A 9,786-nucleotide genomic window follows, 5' to 3' on the forward strand; every position below is an offset into this window, starting at 1 on the left:
CAGTGACAGTCTCTGAGTACTCCTGGAGGTCAGTGCAGTTTTTGTGGGTTGCAGCCTGCTTAAACACATCCCAGTCTGTTGTGCTGAAACAGTCCTGTAAAGCTCCTGTGGCTCCCTCCGGCCACACTCTCACTTCTTTTCGGACTGGTTTGGCAACTTTTACCAGTGGTCTGTATGCTGGCATTAACATAACAGTAATGTGATCAGAGGCTCCGAGGTGGGGGAGGGGGAGGGCTTTGTAAGCGCCTCTCTGGGTGGTGTAAACATTGTCCAGTGTGTTGTTACCACGGGTTGGAAAGTCTATGTGTTTGTGAATTTTTGGAAACACAGTCTTGGGGTCTGCATGGTTGAAATCACCCGCCAGGATGAGAAAAGCATCAGGGTGGGCTGTCTGCTGCTCACTGACCTGCAGGTAGAGCTCATTCAGTGCGTCGCTCCTGTTGTTGCTGGAGCTCGGGGGGATGTACGCAGCTACAAGCAGTATAGCTGTAAACTCCCGTGGCAGGTAAAACGGCCGGCACTTTATAATCATAAGCTCCGCAAGTGGCGAGCAGTGTTTGGAGACCACAGCAGCGTCCCGACACCAAGAGTCATTGATGTAAACACAGAGCCCGCCGCCGCGGGTCTTACCTCCTTCAACCAGGGCTCTGTCCGCTCTGAAACATGTTAGGCGGTCGAGCTGGATGGCGGAGTCATTTGTAACCAGATAGTGTTCAGATCAGCCAAGAAAGCAGAGTTATTTGTCCTGATTACTTTTTTTTCTAACCCGTTTCTGCTTCAAAGCACTGATGGTCATGTTTTGAGAGAGATTGTGGCGGTTCTTAGGAGCCTTACGAAACATGTTGTCTGCTGTATTTTTAGCCAGATGCAGGAAGTCAGTCCGAGCTGGGGGTGGAGGCATTAGTGACGTCATATTAAACTGTTCATCCTTCAGACTTGCTTTCTTTCACAGCAATAAACACAAATATCTCTTGGCTGAAATAACACAAATATTTTTTTATACTATACAGATTAAATACTATATTCTCTCTCCCATCCTGTCCTCAGCTTCTTCCTTTGCCGTCTTCTCTTGAAGCCTGGAGAGTGTGTGCTTCATCCTTCAGTGTGAACATGCCGCTCCGCTCCCATGTTAAAATGGCCGACTTCACAGCACAAAAGAACATGTTTACAGCCTCCCATCTCCTCTCTGTTTACAAAGATCAGCTAGTAAAGATGAACACAGCATGCTACAGGTTCCTCTTTGTGCTGCTGCCGCTCTTTGTGCTGCTGCCGCTCTTTGTGCTGCTCCCTGAGCTGGAACGTCTGGAGGTGGTGAGAGGAGAGGAGGTCGCAGGCAGATTCAAGTCCAGTCCCACCATCTTCACTGTGGGGGGCTGTGGAGCAGAGGCTCCACGGCTGCTGGCTGAGGATGCAGGAGGTCTACAATACAGGCAGAGCACAATAAATACACAGAGGAAGAGTGGTGTACTAAAATATCCACCTCACTCGTTATACTCTGTTTATAGTCGTATTCATCTTGTGCATTTTTATCACCAACACCTTGCTGCTGTGGAGCTGACTGACTGTTAAAGGTGAACTGTTATCAGTGTAGTATTCTAGTGTGACCCATTTCAGGGTAAGTCTGACCTGGAAGTGGTCGAGCTGCGGGCAGAGTTTGTCCTGTAGCTCCGCTGGGAGGAAGGAGTTGAAGGAAGAGGTGGAAGAGACAGATTGTCCTGTGAGGGGTAATAGAGAGGAGCATTAAAGGGTAAGCTGCTGTGGCTGCATTAGTCCTGCTGTTTGAGCTGCAGGTCATGCAGGACAGCACGCCGTCTGCCTTGTTGTACAGCAGATCCCTCATACGCTCCACCTCTAGCTTCATAAACTTGTGCTCCACCATGCTGTCCTGATAGGTAACCCATGAGTTTAAAATCACAGTGCATACAGCCTTTCTGTCAGGTCGATTCTCAGCTTTGAGGAAAAACTACTTCAGTTTGTTTGCATTCATTTAAGTTGCTATAGGATGTATTGACCTTCCACAGTGACACATGATGGTGATCACAGGTACCTGTTTCCTCTGTCGGACGTTCTTCAGGTTCAAGTCCAGTCCCACCATCTTCACTGTGGGGGCTGTGGAGCAGAGGCTCCACGGCTGCTGGCTGAGGATGCAGGAGGTCTACAATACAGGCAGAGCACAATAAATATACAGAGGAAGAGTGGTGTACTAAAATATCCACCTCACTCGTTATACTCTGTTTATAGTCGTATTCATCTTGTGCATTTTTATCACCAACACCTTGCAGCTGTGGAGCTGACTGACTGTTAAAGGTGAACTGTTATCAGTGTAGTATTCTAGTGTGACCCATTTCAGGGTAAGTCTGACCTGGAAGTGGTCGAGCTGCGGGCAGAGTTTGTCCTGTAGCTCCGCTGGGAGGAAGGAGTTGAAGGAAGAGGTGGAAGAGACAGATTGTCCTGTGAGGGGTAATAGAGAGGAGCATTAAAGGGTAAGCTGCTGTGGCTGCATTAGTCCTGCTGTTTGAGCTGCAGGTCATGCAGGACAGCACGCCGTCTGCCTTGTTGTACAGCAGATCCCTCATACGCTCCACCTCTAGCTTCATAAACTTGTGCTCCACCATGCTGTCCTGATAGGTAACCCATGAGTTTAAAATCACAGTGCATACAGCCTTTCTGTCAGGTCGATTCTCAGCTTTGAGGAAAAACTACTTCAGTTTGTTTGCATTCATTTAAGTTGCTATAGGATGTATTGACCTTCCACAGTGACACATGATGGTGATCACAGGTACCTGTTTCCTCTGTCGGACGTTCTTCAGGTTCAAGTCCAGTCCCACCATCTTCACTGTGGGGGGCTGTGGAGCAGAGGCTCCACGGCTGCTGGCTGAGGATGCAGGAGGTCTACAATACAGGCAGAGCACAATAAATATACAGAGGAAGAGTGGTGTACTAAAATATCCACCTCACTCGTTATACTCTGTTTATAGTCGTATTCATCTTGTGCATTTTTATCACCAACACCTTGCAGCTGTGGAGCTGACTGACTGTTAAAGGTGAACTGTTATCAGTGTAGTATTCTAGTGTGACCCATTTCAGGGTAAGTCTGACCTGGAAGTGGTCGAGCTGCGGGCAGAGTTTGTCCTGAAGCTCCGCTGGGTGGAAGGAGTTGAAGGAGGAGGTGGAAGAGACAGATTGTCCTGTGAGGGGTAATAGAGAGGAGCATTAAAGGGTAAGCTGCTGTGGCTGCATTAGTCCTGCTGTTTGAGCTGTTTGAGCCGTTCTGCACCTGCAGGAAGTATTTCTCCAGCGCCGGTCTGACGTCTGGGTTTTTCTCCATGGCCTCATTCAGCATCTTGTCAATAACCTTGTTAAATTCCTTCATCTCTGTCACTTTAATGTCCTTCTCTTCCAAAGTCTCACTCTTGGTTTTTTTGGCTGAGCGGATCTGTTTGGTCAGCTTGGAGCACTGGAAAACAGCAGGACATTACAGAATTAAACATGACTGAGGCAATAGCCAGGGTTCTGTATACACACACACACACACACACACAACACCCCCTGTGTTTACTGCCGCGTCATGAAATGACTTTAGAATAAGCGGTTGATTTTAAACCTGTTTTGTGGCTCTGTCGATTTTCTCCTTCTGAACAGTGATGTCTTTGTTCAGTTTCTCCAGGAGTGTCTGATTTATTCTCATCTTTTCTCCCTCCTCTTGCTCCTCTTGTTGCAGGTTCTGCAGAGTCTTGTTCCTTTCCTGGAAACAGACACACACCCATGAATACACTAAAGCTGAACATGCACATACACAGAGATTCATACAAGATCAATGTCAGGCAGATAGTTTAAACAAGTTATTTTGGCTTTCACAGGGGCGCTACATAATACACCCTCTGTATTTCCTGTAGTCTGTAGTATTGTGCAGTGATGGCTGCACAAAAGAGATGCACCTTTAGGCCACATGGTCTGTGGGCGACTTCTACAAAGAAGGGATCTGTGTGCTCCATGGGTGCTGGACTAAGTGTGTAAATGATTGATTCTCTAACTTGGCCCAAAGCATATCCATCACTGTTGCAGTGATAATAACTGACTTCCTGGTTACAAACATAATATCGTATCTGATGATTTTGAATGAATTACTATTTACATGACTAAAGTTCTTTTACCTGTCTGTAACAAAATTGTAATTTAACTATTACTGCCTGCTGAATGTTGACCATTATGCTAATGATATATGAGCTAACAAAGTATTTGCATGGTTAAGATCCAGTTAATCCAGAATCAGTCTGAATGTAACCTGAGCCGTCGAAGACTAATTGCTTCGTTCTCAGTGATCTGCTCTACACTGGCTATAAATAACAATAACCTGCATGTCCTGTTGGAGCTCCTGGATCTGTCGTTTGTTATCCTTCAGCTTCACTTCAGCAGCTCTCAGCTGCTCCTCCAGCTTCAACTTCTCCTGATAGTCCGGACCTAAAACGAAAACAAATACATTGTGGCCAATGACAGCTGCCGCCATCATTTAACAATCAATCAATCACAAGTATACAGTTGAAGAGGGCTGTCGCTGGTTTACATACTGGATTCTTCAGCTTTGTTGAAAGATTTGCGGTATACAGAGTTAGAGTTGCTGAACAGCTGGTTGGTGTTCTCCAGAGCGCTGTTTTCCAGCTCCAGCTTGTGGATTTTAGCATCCAGCTCATCACCCTTCTGCTTAAGTTCCCCTTTCTCTTGTGCAACCTGGTGAAAAGCACACACAGGTGATGCAAAGGTCTGGAACCATGGTGTGTGCTTCAGTAGACTATGTGTGAAGAGCTCCGACCTTAGTGATGTAGTAAGCCTGTGAGTGCTCCCCCTCCGCCTCAGGACCTGCCTTGGTCAGGGTCACAACCTCAAAACGTTTCTTCAAAGTTTCAATCTTGGACAGTTTCTCATTGAGTTCAGCACTGAGATACAATGATTGACATTAAGTGATGTGACAAACCTTTGAGAACTGAGTGATTTGTTTTTTTTTTACCTGAGTCTCTGCCTCTCCTGTTCACCGAGCTTCAGCTGCTGGCTGAGCATTTCTTTGTACACTTTGATCTCATCCTCCCTCTCTTTCATAGCTTTCTGCAGGTTCAGCTTCCTCTTCTCCAAAGACAGCACGCCGGTCTGCCTTGTTGTACAGCAGATCCCTCATACGCTCCACCTCTAGCTTCATGAACTTGTGCTCCACCATGCTGTCCTGATAGGGAACCCATGAGTTTAAAATCACAGTGCATACAGCCTTTCTGTCAGGTCGATTCTCAGCTTTGAGGAAAAACTACTTCAGTTTGTTTGCATTCATTTAAGTTGCTATAGGATGTATTGACCTTCCACAGTGACACATGATGGTGATCACAGGTACCTGTTTCCTCTGTCGGACTTTCTTCAGGTCCTTCTCACAGGTACTACAGAACAAGTTGAGCTCCTCCACTTTGTCGGTCAAATCTTCTTCTGAGCTCCTGACTTCTCCATCTCCTCTTCTGGCAGCGAATATGAGTCTGCCAGACACCAAGATTTATCTCAGTATATGTAAGAGGTTTATAGAAAAAAAAGCCAAGTATATTATCAGACTGACCTCAGACTCTTTGAGCATGTCAGTGAGCATCTTAGCTGTGGTTTTTTTTCTCCTCTAGGTGTTTGGTCAGCTCAGCAATCTTCACATCCAGCATTTGTTTTTCATCTGATGGAATGTCATCTCCTCGCAGGCGTTCCAGTTTTTTTATTCAGTGCATTGTTCCGACTGTCCTGCACAATGAAGGGGACAAACAAATACTGTCAGCATTTGTGTTGCAGAGTGGAGCATCAAGACATAGGAAGGCTGGGTAGTGTTTTGCTAAACGTGCCACTTGTCTCAAGATGGTCTGCTGCCTTGTAACTTTCCTCCTCCTGTTTTTTGAGCTGGTTATGCAGGCGCACAATGGTGGATTTACTCCTTGAAACTTGCGCAGCAGAAGCCTCCTTTTCATCCTGACAGCCTGCAGGTGCTCTCTATGGTGAGACAGCTCTGAGTTGTAGTCACGCAGCTGGATGTCCAACTCCTGGAGTGAAACACAGGCATGGAGTTACAGAGAGGAAATACGTTTCTGCCACCGTGTGACCAAATGTAGCAAACCATAAAAAACAGATGATCAAAGAGAGGGGCTGCAAAAATACCCAGTGATAAAGAACTGAAAGGGGTCGACCGGCCATCAATGCTCACCTTACTGGCCTGCTCCTCATCTCTGAGGAACTGCTCCATCTGTGCTGCTCTCTCCTCCTCACTGAGGGCAGTCTGAGTCCACAACCTTCAGTTTCTCCTCCAGCGCAGCATTGGGATCTTGGCTTCCTTCAGTCTAAAATACACAGAAACATAAACAGACATTGTGTAGTACATTACCACCGCTCCAGTCAATACCACCACAGAGCCCTGCTGTGATACACTACTTGTCATTGTAGTCCTGGATGTCCTTCTTCATCATGGATATGTGGGACGTCAGCATCTTCACATCAGAGGTTGTTCTCTCTAGGTTGACCTTTGCAGCCTTTTAGCTGCAGGACACATGAGAGTCAGCTCACTCGCACTTATAATAATATCAATATGAAGGCAGTTTATTATTAGTCCACATTCAGCACCTCATCCTGCAGCCTGCCAAAGTCACTCTCCTGCCCCTTCAGCTCCTGCCGCAGTTTTACTGCCTGTTTGTTGGCCACCGCTGACTTCCTCTCGGCTTCTTTCCTGTTGTTCCTTGGATCTCCATCAGGTGCTTCTTCTCTGCAATGGCGGCCTTCTTTTCCCTCAGCTTCTGGTTGCCTGGGCAAGTTGCTGCAATATAATTAATTACAAAGAAAAGACTCTCCTGTGTGAATTCACTCTAGAATGAATGACCAGTAGATGTTTAATGTCCCATGCTTTACCAGTGCACACTGCTGCATCTCAGCATCTTGTTGCTTCATGTACTTGATAGTGTTTTCCCACAGGTGGGTAAGCTGCTGTGTCTCCAGGTGAGCCTGCTGCAGATTCTCTGTCACCTTATCCAATGCAAGCTGGTACGACAGCAGAGGGATTTTAATGGGAAACCACAACTGCCATACTAACATTTTACACATACTGTTAGTAATAACACCATGGATGTGCTGTGTTTTTACACATTACCTGGGCTAATTTTGTCTCAGTCTTCTCTTTATCGAGTGCTTTGAGCTTTTCATTGGCCTCCACAGACTTCTTGTCTATCGCCAGAATGAGCGACTGCAGCAGGGGAGGTTAGACAGCTGTTAGCCAATGATAACTCAAAGCTGTAAGTGCTGCAGAAGAGAGATGTTTTCATCTCTTTACCTTGATCCTCTGCTCATCTTGCTGAGCGTATTTGTTGATGGCCATCGTGTCCTCATATTTGCCTGCTGACTCCTCCAAAAAGCAATCCATTGTCTGCTGGTCCCAGTTCATCTGCTGCCTGAACTCCTCCAGCTTCTGTTTGGCCTTGAAAAGGTTGTTCTGGGGATACAGACACATGTTGTTGTGGCATCACAATCTATAGCTACTTCTCTTTTCTATTGTTTTTTATTTATGAAAGGCTCTGACCTCCAGCGTGTTTCTCCTCTCTCCTAAGGAGCTGAGCTCATTCTCCATCTTAGCTGTGTCCTGAGTCAGGCGGCTAGGTTCTCTCTCTCCGCGAGGGCTGTCAGGTGTTTCTCTAACTCTATCTCTCTCTCCTTTGCCTCACACAAAGCCTAGACAATACAAATAACACACACTGCATAACCCACCACAAAACAAACATATCACAACTCATAGATACAATACTGACCTCAGTGTTTTCCAGCTCTTCTTTAATATTCTTTAGGTAATTGGCCATGTTCTTCTTTTGTTCCTTGTTTTTCTCCAGTTTGTCTTCCAGTTGTGTCCGCTCTCTCTCTTTTCTACAAATCTGTTGACATCATCATGACACAGCACACACACTGAATCAAAATTCAGATACCGAAAACTGATGTGCAATACCATTAAGAAAACGCAATCTAAAGTGTAAAGGGAGGACGTTTGTCCATACATACATATCTGTCACTTAACAAGAAAAAAAGATTCAAATGTCACATTTTATTTGGAAATTTCAGCTGTGCCCGGAATTTACAGGTGCTCTCAAATATTTAAAATAATGAATTGAACAGTGACCCTGGTGTCACTGCAGGAGGACCGTGTGCACAACCTGCGCTCAGTCAAAACAAACCTCATTACAACATTATTCTTCAGTGAGTAATTTTAAACGACCCACACGATGACACCCAAAAACAAACAGAGAAAAGGAAGCTAAACATGTGCCATTAAACATGTTAATAATAAGTTTCCTCACCTCCTCCAGTAAGGCTTTGTTTTCAGCGTTGAGCTCGGGGACAGCATAACGGCTATCCCACCCCACTTCAGCCAAAACTGGGTCGAGAACTCCAGACATAATTTCCATTTTAACACCGTGCCTGACAAATGCTATGGAAAGCAACAACGCAGTAATTCTCAGCAATATGTCTTGACTCCGGCTTTATACAGCGTCTGTGTGTCGGTTGCTATGGTTCAGGTCTGTTGTCAGTTGCCCCTAGCAACCACACGTTCCGCATGTCGCCACAAGGAGGCAGCGCGAGACCAGAAGTAATGCTTCCGGTCAGCTTGTAAAATACATTTAATGTATACTTCATCTCCAAAATCTTCTACATATTTATCCGTGTCAATCTTTTGCCTGGTGCACGTTTGTTCATATTGTTTTCTAAGTAGTTGTGTATTAATATTTAAATTGCACTTCATATTGGTAGTAATCATGACGGTAAACATATTAATATTATGATGTATAGTATTTAGATAATATTATAATACAATAGTATTTATATCTGCAAAGTTTGGAAGAAGACTACCGGTATAAACCATATATGGTTTCCACGGCAACGGACGTCACGTGTGTCGGGGTGAAAATCCCCCTGTTTCCTTCTGCTCACCCCCTGAATTAGTTTGTAAGGAAGGAGCGGATAAATTCTGGTCTCAAAATTATAATTTATTAAACAATGAGGCAAATTCTGAGTCGCAGAGCTCTGGGTTGTTGAGATACAAAGAACAAGGCAAGAACAACCATGAACAACAAAGAACAACTCATCAACAACCACTGGACATGGAATTCACACATAAATATACCCATGGGCGTTCCCGCCTGCCGGCCAACAGGGACATCTACTATCCCCCTGCAGACCCTGGGTCATACAGCGAATAGAGTATATATACATTCAGTATCCTCGAATTACTTTGATTTTCTATCAAATTTCCTAACACATAAACACTTATGAAATTCACATTATTAAGTGATAAACACATATAAACATGAATACTTTAAAAATAAATTCTTTCACCCTACACGTGTCGCCTCATCAAGCTGTCATTCATTTGGCAGCTACTTGCCAACTATTTGCTAGGCTATATGCTACATGCTAACGTTAACTGTCACATCAAGACAGCAGATTGACGTCACCGTCAGCTAAATGACGACTATGGCTACAACTATGGCACCTTAAGGTGCCATTGAGCTGGGCTCTGGGCGACATACGCGGTTGCCTGGGGCGCCACCTCCTACAAATGTAGCTGCCAGTTTGATCTCCGTCACACCGGGGTTAAGTTCCTGCAAACCTTTAGCCACATTTCCACCTCCACAGACAAAACAACAACTAACAAACAACTTCTTCTCCTTCATCGTCGGGTTTCAACAACTGTAGCTTGAGTTCTTTAACGATTTAAATGCGAAATTATTCAAACTCAATCACAAA

General features: G+C 45.1%; 1 pseudogene; it reads right to left on the reverse strand.

Moving 5' to 3' along the window:
• Nucleotides 1-1,270: 1,270 nt before the first annotated feature.
• Nucleotides 1,271-8,545, reverse strand: LOC114429501 (coiled-coil domain-containing protein 39-like; annotated as a pseudogene).
• Between the last annotated feature and the right edge of the window lie 1,241 nt (nt 8,546-9,786).

This window comes from Parambassis ranga, unplaced genomic scaffold (assembly GCF_900634625.1).
Source record: "Parambassis ranga unplaced genomic scaffold, fParRan2.1 scaffold_147_arrow_ctg1, whole genome shotgun sequence".
NCBI classification, from domain to species: Eukaryota; Metazoa; Chordata; class Actinopteri; family Ambassidae; genus Parambassis; species Parambassis ranga.